This window comes from Cygnus atratus, chromosome 1 (genome assembly GCF_013377495.2).
Source record: "Cygnus atratus isolate AKBS03 ecotype Queensland, Australia chromosome 1, CAtr_DNAZoo_HiC_assembly, whole genome shotgun sequence".
Lineage (NCBI taxonomy): Eukaryota > Metazoa > Chordata > Aves > Anseriformes > Anatidae > Cygnus > Cygnus atratus.
Window position 1 is genome coordinate 103,641,175 of NC_066362.1, and position 14,795 is coordinate 103,655,969.

General features: G+C 43.3%; 1 long non-coding RNA gene across 2 annotated transcripts; it reads right to left on the reverse strand.

The window, feature by feature from the left end:
* Positions 1–1,889: 1,889 nt before the first annotated feature.
* LOC118247635 (uncharacterized) lies at positions 1,890–11,664 on the reverse strand. Of its 2 annotated transcripts, none has more exons than XR_004778512.2 (4): positions 11,523–11,664; positions 10,794–10,892; positions 9,602–9,654; positions 1,890–2,054 (listed from the first exon to the last, which is right to left on the reverse strand). It is a non-coding gene; the product is annotated as an uncharacterized LOC118247635 (long non-coding RNA). The 2 variants fall into 2 exon arrangements; XR_004778513.2 differs by lacking the exon at positions 1,890–2,054 and adding an exon at positions 5,938–7,236.
* Between the last annotated feature and the right edge of the window lie 3,131 nt (positions 11,665–14,795).

Sequence of the window (14,795 nt, forward strand, 5' to 3'; positions counted from 1 at the left end):
ACAGAGTTGTTAGGCTGAGAAGGGGTCTTCAACAGTTCCTTGGCTGCACTGTAAGCATGGGGAGACACAGCACAAGTGTTTGGAATGGCTGAAGGTCATTCTCACTAGCTCTTTCCTGCACAATATAGATAGTGTATATGAATGGTAGGATGTGGGCCATACAGTCAGAAAATCACAGAATAATTCAGGTCAACAGAGACCTCTGAAGTCCTGGACATCAGTAGGGATAATTTCAGTTCTAGAAAAACATATCGGGGTCATCTCTAGTCAAGTTTTGCATATTACGATATTCATATGTAATATACCAGTAAGTGCCAGGCCAATTGTCTATAATGGAACACAACAGAGGCTTGAGGTTTGGAATCAGGTGTGGTTCAGGGCTGGAATCATATTTCAAATGGACTTAAGCTTCAGGGATTTAGCACTGCTGCCTCGGCCATTTTACCTAAGGGTCTCTTAAAATTACTTTAAATGGAAGGGTACAATTTAACCAATTTAGTTCAATGGGGGTGAATCCAGCATTTATCAATATCCCCAGAGGAAAAGAAGTAGCTTCTGCAGTCTCTTGATTAACTGAGCAGAAAATGAGCCACCCTCCCCTTTCTGTTTAAATTAGATATGAATGAACCAGTTCAAACCACATAAGAATTGACTTCTTGACTCCTCTGCGTGTACATTAACCACTAGGTCATGGTTTTATTTCTTCTCTGAGAAAACCAATTTCCCCTGAATGGGAACGGCATTCAGAAATGCTCCCACTGTGTTTCCTCATCCCAGAGCTTTCTTGTGCGTGGCTATTTAAATGGCAGGAGGTCCCACAGTGAGGGGTGGGCAAGCACAAGCAGACCTAACAGCTTAGGTGGTCGTACGGCTCCCTTACAGCTGCAGAGCAAAGGAGAGCAGGTTTAGGTGCGCAGGTTCCTTGCCAGCCTACAGGCAGTGTTTTTTTTATTTTTTTATTTTTTTTTTCGGGGGGGGGGGGGATAGGGTTCATAAGGGCCACGATTTGCGAGCAGGAGCTACATTAGCGTGGGCATGGCTGCCCTCTGCTGGGTGTCACCGCCTGCTGGGCGTCCCTCCCGGGGACTATTCCTCCTCCTCCTCTTCCTCCTCCTCCTCTTCCTCTCCTCCCTGTTGCGCGGCTTTGCCAAGCTTTGCGAGGATCTCTACGAGCCCCACACTGCCTTTGAGTATGCAAGGGCAGGACGGACCGGCACAGGGAGAATAGGGGTTCTTGTGGGGGAAAGCGGTTACCCCAGGCAGGGGGTGGAGGGTGAGTTCCAAGTGCTTCAGCAGTAACTACCTGAGGCCAGATTTTTACCCCAGCACAACCCCCTGGGATGGCAATGCAGCTTTGCTGCTTTTTCACTGAACAGAGAAAGCATGCACATGTGTGTTTGCTGCAGAGGAAGAGCTGCACTGCAAATTTATCTCTGTTCCTGTATTCGTACCTTAAAAGCCTGTCTCAAATGAACCCTGATTTCGTTCCTCCAAACACTTTCATTTGTTTGCTGTAAATACCTTAACCCAACATTCCTACTGATGCTCCTGCAGAAGTTGGAGTATGTCTGAAAAGAGCTGATGGATCTGTCTTGCATTTTGGAGACATGCAGGCTGGAACCACATCCTGCATCATCTCATCTGACAGGACAAATTGTACAGGGGGAATAGGGAAGTTAAGAAGAGCTGAAAGCTCTTACTGAAAGCAAATAATGTGGCAAACGCTTTGAGAGGGATCTGAAAACGAGTCTCCACAAACCATCTTCATGCCATTTCAAGCAAAAATGTATGAAAGTACCTCTATCATAAGGATGTTGCCTATGCAAGAAAGATGCAGCATTTAAGAACTACACAGGGTGAGTGAAGGTAATCCACCTCACCTTGGACAAGGACAGCTGTGTTGAGATGAAAGTTCTCTGGTCCAACTTGTTCTATGTAAATTGTTGCTGGCTCCTTTGTGCAGTCAGATGCAAGATGCTCTGTGTCACTCACTCACTGTACTTGGATCAGAGCCTGCCAATTGTATGAGGGCCTGCCTGGACTGTGCTAGAGACCTGTGGGGAGATGGGAGAGAACCTGTTCAACAAAAAGCAAGAAAGGAAAAGGGGTCAGAGACCTAGTCCCTGTGGGCTGTACAAGCTTTCCCACAGGCTACCTGAATCACAAGGGTTGCCAGCTGGCCAGGGTTGGACTAAGGGCTTGACCCCCTGCCCTTCCATACTGAGGCATGCAGTCACTTTGCAGGTCATAAAATGAGCCATGGTGCCTGACGTGCACTCACATATGGGAAGGGAGAACTGACCTGTGAGTGTTGCCTCAAGGAAATGGCACAGACTGTTCATTTCTGAGGACCCCTCAAGTTTTGACCCTCAGTTTATAAAAGCCAGAATGCTGTGGAGCTCAAGTATGCTCTTTCTGTCCCGCCGCCTGTTCCAGTGAGAACATCTACTCATAAAACCAGCCCCTGTGCATTTTGGCTAGCTACAAAAATGTGTATGGCCTTATTTCTCCTTTAATGAATCCCAACAAAAGTCTCACCCAACTGAGTGCTTTAAAAGAGCATGAAACTCACGTAATTAAAGTACAATTAAAAAAACCTCAGTCTTTTAGATAAACCTGCCCAAACCTGCCCACATAACTAGTGAACAAAGATGTAGGAGAGACAGAGCCTTGAAATGGTGTTTGTATTGGAAGTGATGTGAAAACTAAATTCAGTCTGACTAGGTAGACAGATACACACAGGGAACTGAAAATTGTTGTGCAAGGGGTCGTACTTAGAATATACCAGAGTCAGATAAGGGTCAGAGAGGGTCTGCTCTTAAAATTGGTTGTGTCTGTATCTGTAAAGGAGTGTGTGTGGATAAGCAGTACTGCAAGGCTGTGCTGGTGCCTCTTACAGTGCAGAATGGATGTGCAAAGACAGCTTTGAGCTACATCTTCTGCAAGTAATTGCTAGATGATATGAGTAAGAAGATCAAAATTTCGGCAGATTATACAACTTTACAGTGATGGGTATGGACAGAGTGCAGCAAGAGCTGGAAGTATGATTAGTAGAAAAGAAGCTTGTCCTACATCTGGGAGAAAATACTCAGAAATCTAACTGTTTAGTGGGAGAATGAAACTCGAAAAGCATTCAATCCTGAGGGACTCCAGGGAGAAAAATAAACATGAGTTTCCACTGTGATATAGCAGAAGGAAATAAATGCAGTTTGGGGCTTTACATGAATAGGCAAGTGAGGATTTGAGGAGCAGGAGATGGGCAGTTCTGTGACAGGCACCAGAGTGTTGCATATTAGTAGGATTTGTGAGCAGACATGGGTTCCTCATTTAACCAAAGACTCCTGCATACTGTAAACTTGAACACATTAGACTTCAGGGGACCTGGACATACTGAGAAGTAGAGGAATTTGAAGACATTTAGGCACATGTAGGTAACTGGAATACATCTAAAAATCTACCCTGGGAGTTGCATGGTTGCATGAGGAGTGAGGAATATTTCTTGAAGATTAAAAACCACAGGGACTCCAGCAGTGGCAAGAAGACAGAACAATCTGGAGTGCTGCTGTTTAATGTCATCTCAGGAGAAGGAAGAGAAAACATGATACACCAAGTTCTGATCTCAGTTTTCACTGTTTTTGCACCAGAATCGCTTCTGAGAAGTACTGGGAAGGTGGTGCTCTACCCATGAGCCATGTTGAGTCTCCCATAACTCACGATACGGGAAGCAGCTCATGTTTCGGTGGCAGCCTTCAGAAGAGTCTGAAGCACTGCCCTGATATTAAAGCACAGAATTCCCAATACTACAGTGAGATACTTTGTCTGAATTCACCCAAAGGGAAAAAAATGTATGGAAAGCTTAAGTGACTTGCTTTATGTTGCACAAATCTGGGGCCCTGCCAGGAATAGAAATAGCACTCAGCCCCTTTGTTCTTAACAGCACTGAGCCAAAGGAACCTCTATGAGGATCTCCAAGGATTTCTTCCTACTGCAAAAGCTTTCAGTGTCAGTTCAGTTCCAGCAAACTGGGGGGGTGGGGTTGGGAGGACTAACCAGAGGAATGCCATGCATTACTCACATGCTTGCAAACAGCTTGGTATGTGAATGCTGAGATGCAGGAGGCAGCAGTGCCTGGCTAGCAAAATGCCTGAGCAGTTCAGGTGGCCAGTTGGCAGGGATCCACACAGTGAGTGAAGGGTGACTCAACAACATCTGGGGGTACTCAGCAAAGCTCTGCTGTGCCTCCTGCCTTTCAGGGAGCTGGTCTGGCCAGTGGAGAGCAATGCCTCCCACCAAGGTCACCTCGAGGAAGCAGCATTTCTAAGCGAAGTGGAGGCAGTACTGCTTGAATGCCTACCCTTCCCAAAGACATGGCAGGAAACCTGAAACCCAGCTCACCAAATGATTTAATTTTGTGCTTAAGCCAAACCATATATAAAAACATATAAATATGCTTTACAGTTTAGGGCTCCGCCACATTGAAGGCATGGTGGCAGAAAACTCTGAGATGTTTAATTAAGATGGTGCTTGATGAGTTACAGGAAGGAATTTTAGGACAAGTTTGCCTGGGATTATAATGAGCAAGTTTAACAGTCCAAGAGTTCCACACCTCTCTTAAATACTTTGCACATACTACAGCAGTAATTTAATCCTGCTTGGAGACAGTTTTCTTAATTATGTAATGTGAATAATTCTCATTCTCCAGGTGGTGGTACTGGACAATGAAACAGCTTTATGAATAGAAGATGCCATAAAACAACATATCCTGTGGCTACTACTATTGAAAGTAATAGGTATATATTCCTTCTTAATGATGAAATGTGTAATTGTTTTAGTGGGTCACAGCCTAACAAAAAGATAAACCAACTTGTTCTGTTGATGCATTTGAATTACTGTTAAAGAATAACTGCCTGAGTAAAGTCTGATTCACTCAGGTGCAGATTTCTAACAGCAGTGACCTAGCGGATTAAGTACCCTCATAAATTTGGCCCTATAGCTTTTCTCAATACCTGGAACATCTGTGTGCAGGTAGGTGTAGGTGGCTGAGTTAAGTCACATTGTTCTCATCTTAGGAGTGATGCAGAATGGGATTCTGAAAAATGGTAAATGTTATCTGAAATCTGCTCTTTTTTTCTGTTAGGATTAATTTGAGACCAGTGGGAGATGCATTAGAATTGCGCTAGTGGTGTCAGTTGAATTTGGACACGTAAGTGGCTTTTTAAAATCGGGCAAACATTTTTGAATTCTTACTGCATGTGTCTTTCCCTTACTCCAGAATCTTGTCTAAGTGTCAGGAGGAAGTAAGGTCTCTGGAATGTTCATTGAAAGGAAACACTTCCAGAGTGATGCAGCTCTCCAAAATGCATTACCTTTTTTTTTTTTTTTCACCTCAGTAAACACTGGAAAAAATTATTTCAGTATTTATGTAATGTTACCACTATCATTTCAAGAAACCCTGAAGTTTAAAGGGGCAATTGCACCAAGTATGCTTTCAATCCAGTAGTTAGTTTGATTCCTGGTAATTAGAAGGTCACGTGCACTTTCTGAAGGCATTTTGACTCTTTTTCCCTAATGATTTGATAATAAAATTTAGTGTGTCTACTTATTAAATGGACAACAGAGAATGAAGCAGTCATTCAAGATCTTTCTCAGCATCTGTGATGACAGGACAGCTGTTAAGGGACAAAAATCACATGTATAAATAAGATAAATTACCGTAAATATTATTCTGTCAGTGATTACAATTAGGTGATGTGGCTACTGAATGTTAGAAGACAATTATTATTTCATTTGCACTGTGTTATTATTGGAGAGCCAAGTCAGAACATGACCCTGCTGCATAAGACATTATACAAGGACAATACAAAACAATTCCTGCTCTGAAGGACCATCAGTCAGAAATGTCTTTTGTAGCTAATTACTTTCCACCATTTCCCTATTTCTCATGTCTTCTGTTTCTAAGCTATCCGTGCTATCTCCTGATAGTTTTCTGAAGCTTGAGGTTTTTCTTCTTCCTCTCCATTTCTTTCTTTCTTTTCCTCTTTTATTTTTCTGGTAAGTAAATATATTGTTTGTTTGTTTGTTTATTTATTTATTTATTATTCAATCTGAACATGGTCATCTCCTTCCCTTGAAGGAATCCTGCTTTCCTTTATTCCTTTTCTGCCACTCTTCACCTTTGTTTCATTGAGGTCAGATTTTCAACAGACATGAATCAGCAGTTACCCTGCCAGCTTACCACTAGTGAGACTGGCCACTTGTTCTCTTTGATCTCAATGGCATTTTACTGTCTCCCACCTCCATCCTGCAATAACCTGCAGTTACATGACATTGTGCAGACCTTATCCAATGAAACATTACAGTGATGGGATAAGGTAGATAAATATTATGCTTATAACACAGACAAGTAAACATAGGCAAAAATGTAATAAGGGTCAAGGTCATGGGAGTCAATGTACGAGTTTATATTAATCCAGAAATCCTTTGTTCTCAACTCTCTGATACATCAACTACCTATCACGCTGTTCTTTGAGCACAATGCACTTCCTACTTCCAATGGCTTCCTACCGGAGCAGCCAGACAACAGTGGGAAAACTGCTTGCAGTGATCCTAGTGTTATAGTAGCCATGTCTACCCTGGATGTCTCCTGTCTGCTCAGCAGCGTTAAACTTCAGTAGACTCACAAACTGCCCTCATTTCCAAAGACAGAGTAGTTTTGCTGCCTATTGCCATGTGGTTGAATGCAGTTCTGTGTCTACATAGAGTTATTCTTAACACTATAAATAGTCTTAAAGAACTAAGGAGGCCCACAGTGACATACTCTGGAGGGTGTTTGAACAGCAAGAAGAAATCTAGAAGGAATCCTGTAAATCCACAGGATTGCTGCCAAATGTACGCGTGGGCTGTGGTTTAGTACAAGCCACTCCCTGGGCTGCCATGGCCAGAGGGAAAATTTAGCAAACAATGCCATTGACTGCCTCCCCCCACCCCCAATGGATTCCTTTCCAAAAAGTTAATTTGCTATTGAAGTAGGTAGATTCACAAGCATGTGTTAAGATGTAGATTATAGAGCACTGAGATGAGTTTCTGGAGACTTCCAAATGTTGCCCCATGGTAGGAAAGCTTTCCGTGGGAATAACCAAGGACATTTCCCTTTAAGGAGAGTCTTGTAATGATAGAGATGAATCACTGCAGTGGATTCAGAAATCTGGTTCTCCTTGGAGCAAATTGCACAGGTACCTTTGTAAGAGAGAAAGAGAAAGATGTATTAGAAAGTTGTGATAAGAATCCGCTTTTGGGGAGGAAAGTATAAGTAAGCTAATAAACCTACAAAAGGCCACCAAAGACAGTTGTAGGATCTAATTTCTGACTTTAAGAAATGTAAAAGTCAGCTGAATAAAGATGGGGGTGGATGTGAACAAGAATTTTTAGAGGGTAAAGGACCTGCTAAAAACTATTTTGAGTTGTGAAGAACAAGACTAAGTGTGCTTAGAAACACAAGTTTGTGCAGAAAGTATCAATTTTCTGTATTCAGTTCTAATAGCTAATCAATTAAAATTAAACATGGTAGGATGGTGGGGAAGGAGGAGAATTTCATCTCATGTGAAGAATATATGTTAATACCCAGTTATTCTTCAGAAGAAGGTGAGGTTTGTCATTGCCTGCTACGCAGAAAATTTGAAAAAGCCTGATGTACGTAGTGGTTCAATGGCACAGGACACAGCTCTAGGGCATGAGGTTGAGAGCTGTGATCCTAGGTTGGGAGAGCTGAGGTGCTGCTCCATTCTGCTTCCTCCCTGGAGGACAGACAGTGTAAAGCTTCAGGTTTTGACTAGAGGCCTCATTTGATCCCCAAATATGCTTCAACGCACAACACAGTGTAAGCGGTCTGGGAATTTGGCCACAATTGTAGGGCTGGAGGTGCTGAATTAAAAGGGAGTAAATGCAGCTGATGTGTCTAAATGGTGGAGACTGCCAGAGAAATGGTATGAAGGTGGTGACTGAGAAATTGCCCTAGGAGAAGAATAAGGAAGAAAATAAAGAGAAATGGCAGTGGGTATCAGATATACACAAGCCCCTAGGAAAGGAGGAGGAATGCTTAGATGGCTGCATTCAATTTCAAGCACAAGTTAATACAATCAGGAACATTAGAGGTACCTCCATGCCTAACGGGAAAACAGCACAGCAAAACATGTCATCACCACAGCTCCTGAATTACCGGGGAGATAATTCATGATCTCAGAAACAGAGACCTAATCAGTGGAGAAGCCTCAAGAGACAAGCTTTTCCTGACAGCGCTACCATCAATCTACCGTTGACCATGGCACACCTAGATTCAACCTGTAGTTACAGTGAGCAATGGGCCTGAAGTGTTATAACATGAAATGACCATGTCTGGGAAAATAAAACATGTTAGGTTGGATTCAGGTTTAGCCATAAAGCAGGAGCAAGAGATGAGCTGAGCCCAGTTCTACTGCTCTAAAGTTGGTCTGTGATGAGAATTAAGGCCCTGTGTTTTGATTGATGGATTGGTGCTCCCTGCCTTTCTACCTTCCCTTCTACTCCAGCACAGTGATCCTGGAAGGTCCAGGCATCCACGTGGGGTGGAAACAGGGCATCTAACACGAATTGGTGTACACAGGGTACTGCACACAGGGCTCAGATGAACATCTTTTCCTCTTCTTTTTTGTAAATTACTGACTTATTTAAGAAAGTGCATCTGTCATTCAGCACAAAGTAATTTCTGGGGCAACATTTGTTAGCCATGGACACAAAAAATGAGCCCTTCATCCTTAGGGCAGCAAGATGAAACTTGGTCTCTACAGCTGAGAGGTTCTAGTGTCACCTCCCCAGCTGCCATGGGCCTGGGGGGCATCCAAGCCAGCTTCTTTCTTTCCTGTATCCCTTATCTGAGAGGGTTCACTGTGATGTGATTGCTAGTGGGTAGTGGTGGAGTAGAGTGGAGTGTTGTTTTTGTTCCAGGCCACTCAGGAAACTTTAAAATTGGAAGTTCTCACATTCTATTTATTATATTATTTCTAGTAGCATGTTTTTTATATATCACATCCTATTCAATAGATCACATCTCATTTTATAGATCATATCACATTTATTTATGTACATAGCTAGGTAGTATTCTCACATGAATATCTCCCTAAAGTCTAGATGTATTTCTCAGTCAGCTTTCCAGTGATGATAAGAAAGCCCAGCCCTTTCCCACAGAGAGAAATGCTGCACTTCAGTTTGGCTTTACCCATAACACATTGCTCTACCTGCCTCGTGCATTCAGCTGCTTGTAACCCAGGATGAGTAACTAGAGCAGTAGGTTAGAATTTGGTACTGACATCTGGGCTTAGCTTCTTGCTCCATAACTCACTCCTTGAGGTCAAATCAATTCTTTGTTCCTTTTTCTCCCTGGCTGCAGTGGGACTAACTTGTTCAATGAACTACAGAGGTCATGGTCCTTCCTGTATTATTCTGAGCTCTTTCTGCTGATCCAAATAATTGTTGCAGTTTAGACCTCCCAGGTGAGATATTGCAATTTCCAGCCAGAACAAACAAAAATAAGGAAAAAGAAAAGAAAATAAAGATGTATAACTCTTACCTTTAAAGAATATCAGGGCAAGCATCTGCTTCAAAAACAATGACAGTGTTTAACTAAGAATGAACACATGGAAATCAGAGTGTTTTTTTCCTAATCACTGTCAAAATATGTGTTAAACAAGGTTTTCCTCACCAATATTTTCTCTTTGACTAGACAATCAGTAAAGGATAATATCCATGCAATAAAACCCACTTATCACAGTTGTGCATTGTGTGAAAGATTTGCAGCTGGAAGATTATTTTTATTTTTTCTCCACTCAGCAGACTAAACAGTTTTGATCAGATTTTTTTTTTCTGCCCCAAATTAAAAATATTCAGTTATTTTTCTATAAACCTAAAAAATGTGCCACCCAAAACTGTTCATGGTATCCTACAGAATGGGCCAGGTGTAACCTTTTTTATTACTGTTTTGCTTCTGAAACTGACTTCATAAAAAAAGCAGTCAAAGTTCTGGGAGATTTTAGTAAAGCTTAGGGAAAAGGTAAAGCTCTTGGCTCACATTGTTATTAGTGACAATAATCAATGCCCAGACAATCATGGCTTCAAAAAATGTGTCAAAAACCCACTTTATGTTTTAGACAGACCATGAAAGACGTTCAAATTCTTCATCTGGAAAAAAAAAAAAAAGAGAGAGAGAGAGAGATAGAGAGAGGAGAAAGAGAGGGAGAGGGAGATTTCCTTCTACCATGCAGCGAGAGATAACTTCACGCTTTCCTTTGGTATGTTGCATAGCCAATTGTAAAGCCATGTCATGTGAACAGATGGAGGCAGAGGATCTCAGCTTTCACTGGTAATGGGTTAAAGATCTGATGCCTCAGACGGTGGGTGAGACAGGGCCCAGCAGCGGGAGCTTTCTGTCCCCTGACAGTGAGACACCTCCAAAGCCTGCTGGGGTGGCAGCAATTCTTACAGGAGTACCTCTGCAGGTCCTCAACAGACCGGCACCAGCTAAGCCTCAGACTTGTATAGGCTCTTCACATTTAAGAGCATGTCTAATCCAATCACCAGCAGATTGGAAGCTATCTGTGTACCTCCCATATAGCATATTCTTGTAGGCTTGAAAGCAATCTTCTCTTCATCAGCCTTCCCTCTTGTCTTCCTATCAGTCTGTGCAAGCAGTGGCGCTCCCCCTTGGGCACACAGAGCTAATCCCATTTACTTAGCCCATCAATTTAACAGCTTTAAATACTCACATTGGTTAGATGGATGCAGCTGAAACATTAGCAGCATCACTTGACCAGCAAGAGAGGGGGAGAGCATTGTGGTGAGCAGTGTGAGGCAGCCTTCCCATGCTGGCAAAAGCAGAAAAAAGTCATTCAAAATGCTGAAGGCTCAGGCCAATATCTCCCTCACATGCAGAGCAGAGCAGACTGCACATGTGCAACCCATTACCCATGCGCGTGCACACAAGCAGAATTTCACTTTCCCACTCCACAGTCCCTGTTTCTGCTAGTTAGCCGTTTCTCCCTGTTTGTACCCTTCGGTTTTCATACACCCTCATCTTCGCTTTCTGTGGGGCCACCAGCATGCCTGCATGTGGTGGGGCCAATGCTGCCTGATCATGCTCGCTGTATTATCACCGGTATTGGTATGAGTGACACAGTCAAGTGGGATTTAGCCCCTGCCTGTGTCAGCACATGATCTCACACATGCCCCTTCCCTTCTCTTAGATAAACTCGAAAGATTGAAGCAAGAACAAATGCAGAGGGTGTCAGACACCCCTTAAGGAAAGCACTGACCATATGTGCCTCCTGCTTGAGTGCAAAGCTACCTGCCAGTTGCAGAGTGCAATGTGACCCAAGGAGGCTTTACATTTAACTCTGTTCTCAGGTATCTGTTTGCAAATTCTCAAATGAACCCTTCCCCCTTTCTTTAGTTTATCAGTTCACAGCTTCCTTTAGCATCCCTCATGGTAGCTGTACCTCTTCTGCTCTGGCTGTAGATTAGAATGGTCCTGAGAAGGCAAGCCCTTTTACAAGGAGTCAAGAGGACAATCAGGAAGCTGTGAGCTCTCAGCCTCTTGCCAGCACTCCAAATGATCCTGTACTTCAGGAAGAACCAGCATCTGCCTCCGAAAAAAAAAACACATTGGAGACTTCAAACAGTCTTTGTTTGCCCCTTCTCCAGTACTTGTCCTTTCACTATTCACTTTTATTATGGAACAGACCCTGGCTCATGGTTTAATTCACCTGCACGAGTCACGCTTGAGTTCCTCTTTTTTACTTGCTAGAGGTTAAATAGGATTGGAAAGGCTGTTGTCTTTCAGGATATTGCAGTCTTTGACATGCAGAGGACATATATCTCTCCAACATTTCCAGCATATTTTTGTTACATTTAACCTGTTCTTTTCTTTGTTGTCTGGTTCTCATACTCTTACAACTATATATAGTATACATGTATATGTATATTTTATGTATATTGCATTAGATAGATAGATAGATAGATAGACAGACAGACAGACAGACTTCCTGCTTGTGCCAGTGAAGAGCTTGTACTGACAAAAAATTAATGAGGTTTCAAGTGCCAGCAGGCTGCAAACTTGGGGATTGCCTTTGATGATTCAGAACTGGCCTCTGCCACTAAAATAGGAAGACAGGATGCTATTATTCTGAACTTAGACTTAAGGCTGAAATGGAGAACAAAAAGAATTTGCAGTGGATGTCTCCTCTCCCCATTCTACTCCTCAAGGCCTCTCTGAAGTGATCACAGTATTTTGATCTATTAGACAGCACCAATTTCATGAGGCTGAGATCATTTGGGGTGAAAACCATGAGGCGACTTCACAGTTCATGAAGGGTATTGAAGACTTCCACCTATTATGGAATAAGTAAGATGAAGTGAAAACCCTTCATTCATCCCATTAACAGTGGGGGGTAATGGCAGAGGACAGCACTCAGAAAATGCACTTCCCAGCTGCTGGCATGCTGCTAGCCTGACACGCCCTGAGGAATCCAGAAAGAATTCTTGAATCATGAGAATCACTTTTCCCCTAACAACCCTGCCTCCCCTTCTCCTCCGGGGGCCTGGACATGCAAGCAAGATCCAAGACACTATGAAATCATTGGCATCCCTTCCGTTGACTTCACGGGGCTTTGGATCAAGTCCTGAGTTTTCAAAGGCAACAGACTTTTAAAACTGTTTGGAGGATGAGAAGGCCAGCTGAAAGTTTCCATGTGCTGTTAAGGGCTGTATCTTCATTTCTCCATGGTGCTTATCAGCAGTCTATATCATCATTGGTGGAGACAAAGACAAAATTTTTTGCAATAAACCAATATCTATCCCAGTACCCTGTTTGTTTGTTTGTTTGTTTTGTTTTGTTTGTTTGTTTGTTTTTCATTTGTTGGCCTTAATTCTTCATACTGTTCACTATGTTGGTACAGTAAGAGCAAGTATCCTCATGTCCTAAAAGGCTGTGGATATACATGATAGACAACAGTAGAAAAATTGGGCAGCGTAGCTTCAGCTAATTGCATGACTGCTGGTGATATTCAACCATTCGGGGTAATTTACTGGAAAAGGAATGAGAAGATCTCCATCAGTGTGAGGATAAAGTCTAAACTGAGAAAGCAGAAGATCCAAACTGAGGGAAGAGTGAGCTGTTTAGAGTGGCTGGGTGAGAGAAGACAAACAGGAATATACGGAAAGGGGAAGCTGGATTCAAGATACAGGGTATTAGAGTTAAGGTGATAGCAAGGATGCTGAGGTGGAATGGGTTTTAGCTGGGAAGCCATTTAAAGTAGTGGTCCTCTTCTTCTTCCCCTTGACCCTGGCTATTTGCTACCAATGCTCTGTGTCATACCACTGCAAGATCTCAATGGTCAGCTGAGCAGGGGAACCAACCTGGCTGAAAACAAATAATTTTCTGCCCTTCAGGTTTAGCTGTCAATGGATCAGGCCCCAGACCTGACTCCCACACAGCTCTGCAAGCAATGATGCTTGCACAGGGGAGGGGATGGCATCATCCACGGGGCAAGGTTATCCACATTCTGACGTTTCACACACTCCCTGTCTTGAAAGTGTAAGGCTAAAACAACTAACAGATTAGCGAGAGTGATCCCCCCAGTGCTTATTCGTAAAGAGATTGTGTGCAGAAGTGAAAAACACTTTAAATGTTGAGCAGGCCCAGGCAGAAATGAACAGTCATGTAACAACCACAAGCTATTGCTCTTCATGGGCTGTACAAGTCTTTACATGGCCAGTGAGAAAACCACACAACAGCCTGGCCTTGCTGGGCAAAACCTGGTCAGAAGGAGCTGTAAGAGGCAGTCTTCGGGGACCTGCCTCACAGCTTGTCCTCTGAGCTTCTGCAGCTTCCATCGTCCAGCAGCTTCCCTTCCCCACTAGGGAGCAGCACCAGCGCAAAACGCTCGTATTTCTGACTGGATATAATTAAATTGGTCAAAAAAGAAAAAAAAAAAAAAAAAGAAAAAAAAAGGCTATGGTTAGACCAGCTTTAGATGGAAGCAGTGATAGAGTGAGCAATATCCCGGGAGGCAAGATTAGCAAGACAGATAGACAGATTAGAGGCGAGACAGAGATTTCATCCAAAAAGGGGGAGTTCCTCTGGACATACTTTTCCAAATAGAGGTTATGTGGCTTTACTGAATGGATACCACAGAAGGTGAGCCAAATCCTCACCTGGAGTAAAAAGGGAAAGCCCTCCTGCCAATGGGCTAAGTATTTATCCCAGGTGAGATATGACCCAGTGTGCCGATTGCAACAGTCAGCCTTTCCAGGTGTCTTCTGCACATTGCTGCTTCTGAGTCTGTGGCCAACTCCTAAGGAGGGAGAGGTCAAGGAGCCATGCACCTTTGGGGCCACACAATGATTTAATAGCAAGTTCAGCCCCAAGAAATCTTCTCTAAGATTCAGTCCCTCTTGCCCTGGTCAGCTAGCTGCCTTTTGTTAAAAAGGCTGGGTCTCACTCAGAGAGGCATGGTGATGCTGTTAAATTGCTCTCCCTTATTCTCAGGATGCTGTTTTTCTCAAGAGCTTTGATGTGAAAAGGTAAGGGCCAAATGCCCCACACCCTACCTTCCACCTGTCGGCTGCTGTGTGCTGTGGTTTAGTGCCTTGCTGGGCTTCAAGCAGCGTTCATCTCCTCTTTACTCCCACTTCCTTCCCTCCTTGGGCTTGGATATCAGCTGTGAGCTTAACTGGAGCTATATCACACACAACACTGGGCTCCCCTTCCC